Here is a 13,194-nt window from a genome sequence, read left to right as displayed (position 1 = left end):
GCTAGGGGTAGGGTTGCTGCATCACCTAGTAAGAGTGTGTTTAACTGTAGAAAGCTGTCAAACCATTTTCCAGAGTGGTGTGTCGTATTGTATTTCTATCTGCAGTGTATGAAAATTCCAGGTGTTCCATCTCCCCTACGTACCTAGTTCTGACAATATATATATTTTTATTAAAAAAAATTTTTTTTCAACGTTTTTATTTATTTTTGGGACAGAGAGAGACAGAGCATGAACGGAGGAGGGGCAGAGAGAGAGGGAGACACAGAATCGGAAACAGGCTCCAGGCTCTGAGCCATCAGCCCAGAGCCCGACGCGGGGCTCAACTTCACGGACCGCGAGATCGTGACCTGGCTGAAGTCGGATGCTTAACCGACTGCGCCACCCAGGCGCCCCTATATATATTTTTATTTTATTTTATTTTATTTTTTTCAACGTTTATTTATTTTTGGGACAGAGAGAGACAGAGCATGAACGGGGGAGGGGCAGAGAGAGAGGGAGACACAGAATCGGAAACAGGCTCCAGGCTCTGAGCCATCAGCTCAGAGCCCGACGCGGGGCTCAAACTCCCGGACCGCGAGATCGTGACCTGGCTGAAATCGGACGCTTAACCGACTGCGCCACCCAGGCGCCCCTATATTTTTATTTTAACTATCCTATCAGACACATAGTGGTATCTCATCATGGTTTTAATTTGCATATATAATATGCAAATTAAATTATATTTAATTTAATTTAATATAATGGCTTAAGCCTGTCATTTTATTTTTTGTTTTCTGTTTATTCTCTCATTTCTCATTTCTTTGTTTCCCTTCTTCTGCCTTCTGAGTTCTTTATATATTTTAGATAGGTCCTTCATCCAATATAAGATTTGCAAATACTTTGAAGTCTATGACTTGACTATCCATTTTTTTCTTTTCTTTAAGTTTATTTATTGTTCAGAGAGACAGAGAGAGAGAGAGAGAGAGAGAGCGAGCACGAGTGGGGGAGGGGATGAGAGACAGAGACACAGAATTTGAAGCAGGTTCCAGGCTATGAGCTGTCGGCATACAGCCCGATGCGGGGCTTGAACTCACGAATGGTGAAATCATGACGTGACCCAAAGTCAGATGCTTAACTGACGGAGCCACCCAGGTAGCCCTTGACTATCCCTTTTCTTGATGATGTCTTTTAAAAAGTAGAAGTTTTACATTTTTTGAAGCCCAGTTGGTTAATTTTCATTTACAGATTGTGCTTTTGGTGTCATAACTAAGAAATTTTTGCTTAATCCAAAATCACACAGATATTCTTCTATGTTTTCTTCTAAACATCTTGCAGGTTTAGCTCTTACATTTAGGTCTATTATCTATTCTGAGTTAATTTTTGTGTGTGGTGTGGGACAAGTGCATAACTTCTTCATTTTGCATGAGGATATTCAATTGTCCCTGCACCATTTGTAGAAAATATAATTGAATTGCTTTGGCACTTTTATTGAAAATGAATTGACTAAATGTAAGCATTCATTTTGGTCACCTCAATTCTGATATGTATGTGTATGTGGCATCACCAAAGTGTTTTGATTACTGTAGCAGTATACTAAGTTTTTATTTTTATTTTATTATTTTAAATTTTTTTATTGAGTTATATTTGAAATATAACATTGTGTAAATTAAGGTGTACATATTAGTTTGATACATTTATATCGCAGTATGATTGTCATAACAGCATTAGCCAACACTTCTATCTGCTAATGTTTGTAATACAGTTGTGTTATGTATAATCACTGTACCATGTATTAAGTCTCTAGGACTTACTTATGTACTGGCTCCAAATTTGCAACTTAAACAACACCTCTCTCCTTTACCCACTCTCCAATCCCTGGTAACCACCATATTACTCTATGCTTTTGCAATTTCAGTTTTTTGGATTCTACATATAAGACATCATACAGTATTTGTCTTTCTCTGATTTATCTCATTTAGCATTATGTCCTCAAGGGCCATCCAGGTTGTTGCAAATGGCAGAATATCCTTATTTCTCATGGATGAATAGCATTCCATTGTATAAATATACCACATCTTCTTTATCCATTCTTTCATCTGTTGACGGACACTTAGTCTTTTTCTGTATCCTGGCTATTGTGAATAATGCTGCAAAGAACATTGGGGTACAGATATCTTTTTGATATCCTGTTTTCATTTCCTCTGGATATATATGCAGAAATGGGATTGCTGGATCACATGGTAGTTCTGTTTTTAATTTTCTGAGGAACCTCCATACTGTTCTCAACAGCAGGTGAACGAGTTTAAAACCCCACCAACAATGCATGTCCTCTATGCTCTCCCCAACACTTTCTCTCCAGTCTTCTTGACGAGTGCCATTCTGACAGGTGTGAGGGCATTTCCCTGATGATGCTGAACACCTTTTGTGTGCCTGTTGGCCACTTAAATGTCATCTTTGGAAAAATGTCTATTTAGTTCCCCTGACCATGTTTTAATCGGATTTTTTTCTTGTTATTGAATTGTATGAGTTCTTTATAAATTTTGGATATTAACCTGCCTTGCCATTTTGTTGATTGTTTATTTTGCTGTGCACAAGATTTAAGTTTGATGTAGTCTCACTTGTTGGGTTTTTTTCTTTTGTTATTTGTGCTTTTGGTGTCACATCCAAAGAAATACTGCCAAGTGCAATGCTGAGAAGCTTCTTTCCTATGTTTTCTTCTAGGAGTTTTATGGCTTCAGGTCTTATGTTTGAGTCTCTGATCCATGTTAATTTTTGTGACTGGTGTTAGGTAAGAATTCTGTTTCATTTTTCTGCATGTGGTTATCCAGTTTTCTCAATACCATTTGTTGAAGAGACTGTCCTTTCCCTACTGGATGTTCCTGGCTCCCTTTTCAAATATTAGTTGACTAGATATGTAGATGGTTAATTCTGGACTTTCTATTATGTTCTGCTGGTCGATGTGTCTATTTTTATGCCAGTAGCATACTGTTTTCATTACTGTAGCCTTACAGTATAGTTTGAAATCAGGAAGTGTGATGCCTCACTTTTGGCAGTTTTGTTCTTCTTTCTTATGATGGCTTGGATATTTTAACAGTAGCATGGATATTCTAACAGGAAGTCTTCTGATCCATGAACACGGGATGTCCTTCAATTTGTTTGTGTCTTCTCTGGTTTCTTTCAGCAAAATCTTGTAGCTTTTATTATACAGCTCTTTCACTTCCTTTGTTTAACTCATTCCTATTTTATTGATTTTGATGCTATTGTCAATGGGATGGTTTTATTTCTTTTTCAAATGTTTCACTGTATAGAAAAGCAACTGACTTCTGTGTATGGATTTTATACCCTGCAACTTTACTGAATTCGTTGATGAGATCCAACAGTTTTTCAGTTGTCTTTTGGATATATAAAATCATATCATCAACAGATAGTGATAATTTTATGTCTTTCTTTCTGATTTGGATCCCTTTAATTTCTTTGCCTTGCCTGACTGTCTAGCTAGGACTTCTAGTACCATGTTTAACAAGAACAGTAAGACTGGGCACTCTTTTTTTTTTTTTAACATGCTTTATTTTATTTTTGATAAATAGAGAGACAGAGAATGAGCCAATGAGGGGCAGAGAGAGGGGGAGACAGAGGATCAGAAGTGGGCTCTGTGCTGACAGCTGAGAGCCCAATGTGAGGCTTGAACTCACAAACTATGAGATCATAACCTGAGCTGAAGTCGGATGCTTAACCAACTGAGCCACCCAGGCTCCCCTCCCCTTTTTTTTTGAGAGAGAGAGAGAGAGAGAGAGAGAGAGAGAGAGAGAGTGTGTGTGAAGCAGGCTTAATGCCCAGGGCAGAGCCTGACAGAGGGCTCAAGTCCACAACCCTGGGATCATGATCTGAGCTGAAACCAAGAGTCAGATGTTCAACCAGCTGAGCCAACCAGGCACCTCATGTAGACACTCTTGTCTTATTCTTGATCTTACAGGAAAAGCTTTCCATTTTGCCACGTTGAGTGTAATGAGCTTGTCATATATGGCCTTTATTATGTTCAGGTATGTTCCTCCTATGTACCACAATCTGTTGAGAGTTTTTATCATGAAAGTATGTTGCATTTTGTCAAATGCCTTTTCTGCACCTATTGATTTGATCATATGAGTTTTATCTTTCATTCTACTAATGTGGTGTATAACATTTATTGGCTTGTGTATGTTGGACCATCCTTTCATCCAGGGATAAATCTCACTTGGTTGAAGTGTAGAGTCCTTTTAATGGGTTGTCTTTTTTTCTTTTTTTTATGGCTATTTGAGAGACAGAGCATAAGCAGTGGAGGGGCAGAGAGATGGAGAGAGAGAGAATCCTAGCCAGGCTCCATGTTGTCAGCAGCAGACCCCAACATGGGGCTCCATCTCATGAACAGAGAGATCATGACCTGAGCTGAAATCAAGAACTGGGTGCTTAAATAAGTGAGCCACCCAGGTACCCTGTTTTAGTGAGTTCTTGAATTCAGTTTGCTAATATTTTGTTGAGAGTTTTTACATCCGTTTTCACCAGGGATTTTGTCTTTATTTGTATTTGGTATCAGGGTAATGCTGGCCTCATAGGATGCGTTTGGGAGTGTTCTCTCCTCTAATTTTTAGAAAAGTTTGAGGATTGGCATTAATTTTTCCTTGACTGTTTCATACAATTTTCCCATGAAGCCATCTGGTCTTGGCATTTTCTGTGTTGGAAGGTTTGTTTTTTATTACTGATTCAACCTCCTTATTCACTATTGGTTGGGTCAGTCTTGGTAGGTTGTATGATTCTGGGAAATTATCCATTTCTTCTAGGTTCTCTAATTTGTTGGTGTATAATTGTTCAAAGTAGTCTCTTATGATGCCTTGTATTTTTGTGGTGTAAGTTATTATTTCTCTTCTTTCATTTCTGATTTTACATATTTAGGTCTTCTCTTTTTCTCAGTCTTGCTAGTGATTTGTCAATTTTGTTTATCTTTTCATAGAGCCAGCTCTTTGTTTCAATGATTATTCTGTTGTTCTTCCAGTCTCCATTTCATTTATTTCCACCCTGACCTTTATTTCCTTTCCTCTACTAACTTTGAGTTAATTTGCGTTTCTTTTTCTAGTTCCTTGAGGCATGAAGTTAGGTTTTTACATTTCTATTTTTTTAATCTTTGTTATTATTGTAATTTTTGAAAATGTTTACTTATTTTGGGACACCTGGGTGGCTCAGTCAGTTAAACGTCCAACTTTGCCTTAGGTCACGATCTCATGGTTTGTGAGTTCAAGCTCCACGTCAGGCTCTCTGCTGACAGCTTGGAGCCTGGAGCCTACTTCAGATTCTGTGTCTGAATAAATAAATGTTTATTTATTTTTTGAGAGAGAGAGTGCACGCACATGTAAGCGAGGGACGGGCAGAGAAAGAGGAAGAGAGAGACAGGGAGGGAGAGAGAGAATTCCAAGCAGTCTCCACACTGTCAGTGGCAAAGCCCGACATGGGGCTTGATCTCATGAACTGTGAGATCATGACCTGAGCCAAAATCAAGAGTCAGATGCCCAAATGACAGAGCCACCCAAACACTCCTCTAATTTCTTAATATGTGCATTTATGGCTCTACACTTCCATCTCAGAACTGCTTTTACAGCATCCCATAGCTTTTGGTAAATTGTGTTTCTATTTTCATTTGCTTTGAGATATTCTTGGACTTCCCTTTAGATTTCTTCTTTGACCCACTGGTTATTCAAGAATGTGTTATTTAGTTTTCACATATTTGTGTAGATTTTCTAGCTTTCCTCATATTGCTGATTTCTAGTGTCATAGCACTGTGCTCAGAAAAGATACTCGATATGATTTCAATTTTCTTGAATTTCTAAGACTTGTTTTTTGTCCTATCATATGACCTATCCATGAGGATCTTCCGTGTACTTGAGAAGACAGGTCAAAACCACCACAATTCCTTGAGAATAAGGCCCATTCTCCTCCCTCTGGTACTAAGAACCTATACCAGTAATGCAAGTTGTCTTTAAGTCTCTTACCAAATTGGAGAGAAGGGAAGGGGGTTGGGTAAGTTAAAATGCCACACAATTCTACCAAGATTCAACTGTTCCCTTCCTTCCTTGATTAAACATTTCCCTGGTTGCTGTAAACTTTTAATTAATTTCTAGAGTTCCAATTAAGCTGATTCTGACAGGTTTTGCCAGTGTACTTTCTGCTTTTGTGTAGGGATGGGCTTCTGGAATTTTCAACTTCACCATTTTTTGCTTACACTACTCCTGGACCGTTTACATTTAATGCAATTCTTGATATGAATGAATTTATGTCTACTATTTTATTATTTGTTTCTCTGTTGTCCTCCCTCTGTTTCTTTTTTCCTGCATGTTTGGGTTATTTGAATTTTTTTTAGTATTCCATTTAAATGCATCTATTGTGTTTTTAACTATCTTTTTTTAAGTGGTTGCTCTAGAGATTATGGTATACATATTTACCTTTTCAGGTCTGCTTCAAATAGACATTTTACCATCTTAAGTGGAATGTAAAACCTTACCACCATATAGATTCCTTTGTTCTCCCTTCTTTACGTTGTAGTTTTGTTATTATATAAACATACATTGAAAGCACCATCAGAAAATGTTATAATTTTTTTAACCATAAAGCATTTTTAAAAATTTTTTTGAGGGAGATAGAGCTTGCATGTGAGCAGGGAAGGGGCAGAGGGAGAGAGACAGAAACTTAAGCAGGCTCCACACCCAGCACAGAGCCCAATGTGGGGCTTGAACTGACGACCCTGAGATCAAGACCTGATCCAAGATCAAGACCCAGGAACTTAACCAACTGAGTCACCCAGGTGCCCCTCAACCATAAAATATATTTTAAAGGACCCAAGAGCAGTCAAATAATTAATAATAGAATGTTAAATTAACCCAGATTTTGCCATTTCTGTTGATCTTCCTTCATTCCTGGTATTTCAAGTGAACTTCTGGTATCATTTCCCTTCTGTTTGAAGAAGTTCTTTTAGCAATTATTTTAGAGCAGGTCTAATGTCAAGAAATTCTCTTACTCTTTTTTCATCTGAGAATGTCTTTATTTCACTTGCACTCCTGAAGGATATTTTTATTGGATATAGAAGTGTGGGTCTATGGTTTCTTCCTTCCAGCACTTTAAAGGTGTGATTCCATTTCCTTTTGGCCTCCACACTGAGATTTCCTTCTCTCCTTCTGATGAGAAATCTGAAGTATTTTAAATTAAATACCCTGTAAATAATATGTCTCTTTTTCTCCAAGACTGATATTACTTATATATTATTTATGATATATTTATATATTCCACGTTATTTATATATTATATATTATATTATAATAATATATAGTATTATGTGTTATATATACGTATATATATATATATATATATATATATGTATATATAATGAATTTTCTTAGGAAACTGCCCAAATGTTTTCCAAAGTAGTTGTATCATTTCATATTCTTGCCATCAGCTTAGGAGCATTCCAGTTGCCCCATGTCATCACCAACACTCGGCATAGTTGGGTAAGTTAAAGCTTTTCCATTTAGCTTTCTTAGTAGATGTGCCATGGTATTTCATTGTGGTTTAATTTGCATGTGTTTAATAACTAATGATGTTGAGCACTTTTCATGTGCTAACTTGCCATCTGTATTTTCTTTGGTGAAATGTCCTTTCAAATCTTCTGGCCATTTAAAAAAACGTGTTATCAGGGCGTCTGGGTGGCTCAGTCGGTTAAGCGTCCGACTTCGGCTCAGGTCATGATCTCGCAGTCCGTGAGTTCGAGCCCCGTGTTGGGCTCTGTGCTGACAGCTCAGAGCCTGGAGCCTGTTTCAGATTCTGTGTCTCCCTCTCTCTCTGACCCTCCCCCATTCATGCTCTGTCTCTCCCTGTCTCAAAAATAAATAAATGTTAAAAAAAAATTTAAGGGGCGCCTGGGTGGCTCAGTGGGTTAAGCGTCTGACTTCGGCTCAGGACATGATCTCGCGGTCCCTGAATTCGAGCCCCGCGTCGGGCTCTGTGCTGATAGCTCAGAGCCTGGAGCCTGTTTCAGATTCTGTGTCTCCCTCTCTCCCTGACTCTCCCCTGTTCATGCTCTGTCTCTCCCTGTCTCAAAAATAAATAAACGTTAAAAAAATTTTTTTTTAAATTAAAAAAAAAATAAATAAATAAACGTGTTATCTTCTCATTATTGAGTTGTAAGCATTCTTTCTATACAGGAGTCCCCCCTTTTTTGTAGGGGATACATTTCAAGACCCCAGTGGGTGCTTGAAATTGTGGATGGTACCACACCCTATAGTTTTTTCCTATCCACACATACCTATGATGAGATTTAATTTATAAATTAGGCACAGAAAGAGATTAACAACAATAATAAATTAGAACAATTATAAAAGTATACTGTAATAACAGTCATGTGAACATGGTATCTCTCTCTCAAAATATCTTATTGTACTGTACTCACCATTTTTCTTTTTGTGATGATATGAGATGATAAAATGCCTATGTGATAAGATAAAGTGAGGTGAATGATATAGGTATTGTAACATAGCTGTAAACTATGAATGATACATCAGAAGGAGGATTATCTGCTTCTGGACCACACTTGACCACAGGTGACTGAAAACACAGAAAGCAAAACTACCGATAAGGGTTGACTACTTTATACACAAGTTCGTTTTTGGATATATGAGTAATACGTGATTTATGCATATTTTCTCCCATTGTGTAGCCACCACATTTCATTCACTTCTGTTTGGCTTCCCCTCCAAACTCTGCCTGGTTCCATTCCCTGTTCTTTCCACTGATACCATCCTGCTTCATCTTCCCTGGATCATCCTCCTACTCTATAATCTTCTTGCTTTCGCACTTGCATAAAGTCTTAGACTGGACTATAGTCCAGTCTGCAAACAGGAGCCAGTGAACATTTAAAGATGCACACTGGATATTTTCACTTCCATGTACCACATTGTTCAAAGGCCCTCCATTCCCTTCACATCAAGCCCAAGCTTCTGACAGAGGGCCCCAAATACCTCACCTCAGCTGACCCCTGTTGATCTTCCTGTCCCCATCTTCTAGCATTTTCCTCCTTATCCGCCATGCTGCAGCCACAATGATCTTTCCCCTCAAACACACAGCTTATTCTTGTCCTGAGACCTTTACACTATTCTCTCTGCCTGGACCAAATCTAAAGTTTGCACACCAAATCTAAACTGGCTACCTCCATACTGTCTGACACCATGCCATTTTATTTCTCTGCAGAATAGTTATCATATGATAACTCATATGATACTCTCCCCATTGTTTATTACCTGCCTCCACTAGAATAGGAATTTCATGACAGCAGGAACTTTGTCTTGTTTGCTTCCATATCCCTAGTGCCTAGAGCCATGCCTGGCACATCCTATAGGTTCAAACATTCTTGTTGAATGTCTGAACCAAATCATCTACCTCTGTACCTGGCACCTGGCCATAATGTCAATGTTTGCTGTCTGAATTTGTCAAGTAATCCATCCCCATGGCACCAGTGGTCAAAAAGCATTCCTGAGCTAGAAAAGAGAGAGAAAAGGTACACATGCAGGAAAATGACCAGAGAAAGTTTTCACAAACCTAAAAGAGAAGATCAATTCCTCTAGAAGTGTTTTGGGCACTTTGAGACACAGTTGCTGTATTCCTGGCTCTTACAAGGGCTTCCACCCAGGGGCAGCCTAATCTTGGTTGCTGGGTCTGTTAGGCCCACACAGAATGCTCATAAGGCAATTGTGCAGTGGCAGGCGCAGCCCAAAGGCCTTTACAAGGCCTGCTTCTCAAAGAAATTAGACTCTTTGACTTCCTCTGCTGTTACTCTGCTCCTATACTTCTTGGCGTCTGCAACTTGATTTTCCCATCCCACAATCCTCAGGCTGGTGGGTCAGCCCTCCCATGAACTGAGGATAGCTCTTTGCTCCCACCCTCTCTCAGGCCATGTGGCACCAGGCCTGATGGATGAGCATGGCTCCTAGGGTACACGGGAAGTTTTAACACACAGTGCCACCAATTTCTTCTCTTCATGGACTCTCCCATTGGCCTCAATACTCCCTGAAGGTCTGGTAGGTAAGTGGTCTGAGGAGTCTCTGTGAAGAGCTTACATTGTTCTGATGAATCAAGATGGCTGCCAAGGCCGTTCCTGGAACATGGTGAGGAGCTGCTTTCTTCAGCACAAGGCCCTCTCTGAATCCTAAGAGAATAGCAGTCACTCACACTGTCTTGGCCTGAGAGAAGATTCCGTGGGGTCAAGACCCCTGCCTGGACTCCCAGGCACCAGGTGAGGCTTCAGCCTTCTATGTAACCAAGAGTAAACAAATTCTGATTAACCTTCTTATCTGAAGTGGAGACTCCAGATGCCAGGGACATTGGTGGGCAGGGTTCACTGGTGAAAGTTACCCTCTTTTTTTTTTTTTTTTTTTTGTGGCAGGCACTTCTGGGAAGTGGCTGCCCAGGGTGTGGCTCTGTTTGTGGACTTCGTGGCTCAGGGGCAGCACAAGGCTCTTTCACTCCTCTGTCTACTGGAAATCTCACCCAGAACTCCAACTTGGTCCCTATGTCCTGAGGCCCTGGCCTGGAGCTCAGGAGGGAATGAGTCCAGAGGAGGATGAATCAGAGGAGCCACATAGCTGCTCAAGGGCTCTCTCTGATTTTGTTCTGTTGACATGCTAACACCTCCATTCCAGAATGGATTGGATAGTTGAACCAGGAATTTTGTCTCAGGATGACTCTTCCTCTTTTTTTTTTTTTAAATTTTTTTTTTTAACATTTTATTTATTTTTGAGACAGAGAGAGACAGAGCATGAACGGGGGAGGGGTAGAGAGAGATGGAGACACAGAATCGGAAGCAGGCTCCAGGCTCCGAGCCATCAGCCCAGAGCGTGACACGGGGCTCGAACCCACGGACCGCAAGATCGTGACCTGAGCTGAAGTCGGACGCTCAACCGACTGAGCCACCCAGGTGCCCCGACTCTTCCTCTTTTTAGAGTGCCCAGGGCACTGCCTCATCGCAGCCTATCCCTTGGCCCTCATTCCCAGGCTAAATCCTCTGTGGGACCCAAGGGGTTTGTTCTGGGAGAAACTGAGGGCCTGCCAGGGCCCACCTGGGTAGACATGTGTTCAGTACAGGACACAAGCCTTTCTGGGCCATGATGCCAGCACAGGGTGGGAGGGTGGATAGATGACAGAGTCCTTGTTCTCTGGTCTCTCTCAGTAGTCATCTTAGAAAATGCCATCTCAAGGGGTGCCTGGGTAGCTCAGATGGTTGAGCATCTGATTTTGGCTTAGGTCATGATCTCACAGTTCATGAGTTCGAGCCCTGCGTTGGGCTCTATGCTGACAGGTCAGAGCCGGGAGGCTACTTCAGATTCTGTGTCTCCCTCTGTCTCTGCTCCTCCCCTGCTCACACTCTCTCTCTCAAAAATAAATAAAACATAAAAAAAATTGAAAAAGATTAAAAAAAAAAAAAGGAAGAAAAGAAAATGCCATCTCTGTCTTTGCCTGCTCAAAGGCTACTGACCAGGAAGCAGGTGCTTCGTTTACGAGGTGACACCTGCCTGTCTGCCTTAGCCAAAGTCCATCCTCAATTCCTGCTCCTGTCCTTTAAACCTTTCTTCCTCCCCTAGATCATTACACCTCCTTTCCCAAAAAGAGGGGTAGGGAGGGTCTGTCTGTTAGCCAGCAGGGGGCGCTGCTGCCACAGGTTCAGAGCTTCCAGGGGTGGGAGCTAGGGTAGCCCAACCACTAAATCCTAGGAAGGCAAACCGACCTCAGGGTAGACTCTGGTCCTGCTAGACAGCAGCAGGATTATGGTTTGATAGACACGCCCCATCCAGCAGTGGAGGCACCCTTATCCAGCCTTCCCTGCCTGTCATGCCCACACACCCAGTGTCCAAAGGGCAGGGCCCAGGAGTCTTGGTGTATTTATTGCTTCAGGTTCTAGCTATGGTCACTGGTGACCTGGACAACCTGACCTGGAAAGGCTATGGCCTTTTTAACCTCCTGCCCTACTCTCTTTAGTTCCTCAGACTTATAACCCTCAGTTCCTCAGACTTATAACCTAGACAAAGCCAAGGCCCAGAGTCTGGACTTGGCCCCAGTTACAGGCATACAAACTACATTAACAGAGTGGGGGGCCTCTCTACACTTTTCCCAGAATGTGGAATTATGGAGACCCTCAGAAGGGTACTGCTTCAACCCGTCCCACATCCCAGCCATCCCCAAATCCTGTCCTCTGATCCTGATCTCAGGTAGGTCCACTTCTCTCAGTCCCTATGGCCATAGCCCTAATCTGCATAGATCAAAGGAGCTGCATCTTGTCCACTGCCCTACCTCCAGTACACTGCAGGGTCCCGGGCCAGGGTGAAGCAAGTCAGTGCCTGGGGTGCCAAACTTAAGGAGGCACTCACTCTCAGGGTCATGCAAGTATAGAGTTGGCCCTTGAAAGTGACCGCCTCCTTATGTTTTGTGGCCTAAGAGACTATTTCCCTCATCTTAGTCCATCCTGGTGTGCCCCATGCTTCATCCTTCATGGCCGTCATGGCAAGTTTTCTAGAGCATAGGTCACTCCCAGCTACCCTCACAGGGCCTGCCCTAGAATTTACTTTAACAAACATCTGACGACAGATCCGGTTCTCTAGAAGGAGTGGAGCCAAAGGTCCTTCCCTGAGGATCCCCTGTCTGCCAGGATAAAGTCCAGACTACTGAGTACATTTGTGCTTCTTTGTGGTATGGCCCCCACTGGCTGGTCCAGTGTCAGCTCCTGAGGCAGCCACATGAAGCCATACTGCAGGCAGAATCTGTCCTGCACCTCTGAGCCGCCAAGCTCTTCCTTGGGCTGTTCCTGCATCCTGGAATGCCCTCTCCCATGGTTAGCCTATTAAACTGACTCATCCTTCAAGGCCCTGATGAATGGCCCATCTTCAGAGCAGCCATCTGTGGACCCTGCTAAGATCAATAGCTCCTGTCTCAATACCAATCTCTGCCCCTTTGTCTACTGCTCCAGGTATCACACACATCTGTCATTCTGCAATCAGCAGTGTACATACTAAGTGCCTACTGTTTGTGAAGAGTGTGCTGGGTGCTGGGGAGGTGGTTCTGACTATGATACTTGTATCCTCTACCCTAGGAGAACATCCAGCTTAGTGGTGGGAACCACAGCTGCTCACTTCTAAATCCCCTGCAAGGCCAGCA

The sequence above is a fragment of the Prionailurus viverrinus genome, chromosome A1 (assembly GCF_022837055.1).
Source record: "Prionailurus viverrinus isolate Anna chromosome A1, UM_Priviv_1.0, whole genome shotgun sequence".
NCBI classification, from domain to species: domain Eukaryota; kingdom Metazoa; phylum Chordata; class Mammalia; order Carnivora; family Felidae; genus Prionailurus; species Prionailurus viverrinus.
This window is presented reverse-complemented; position numbering follows the sequence as displayed.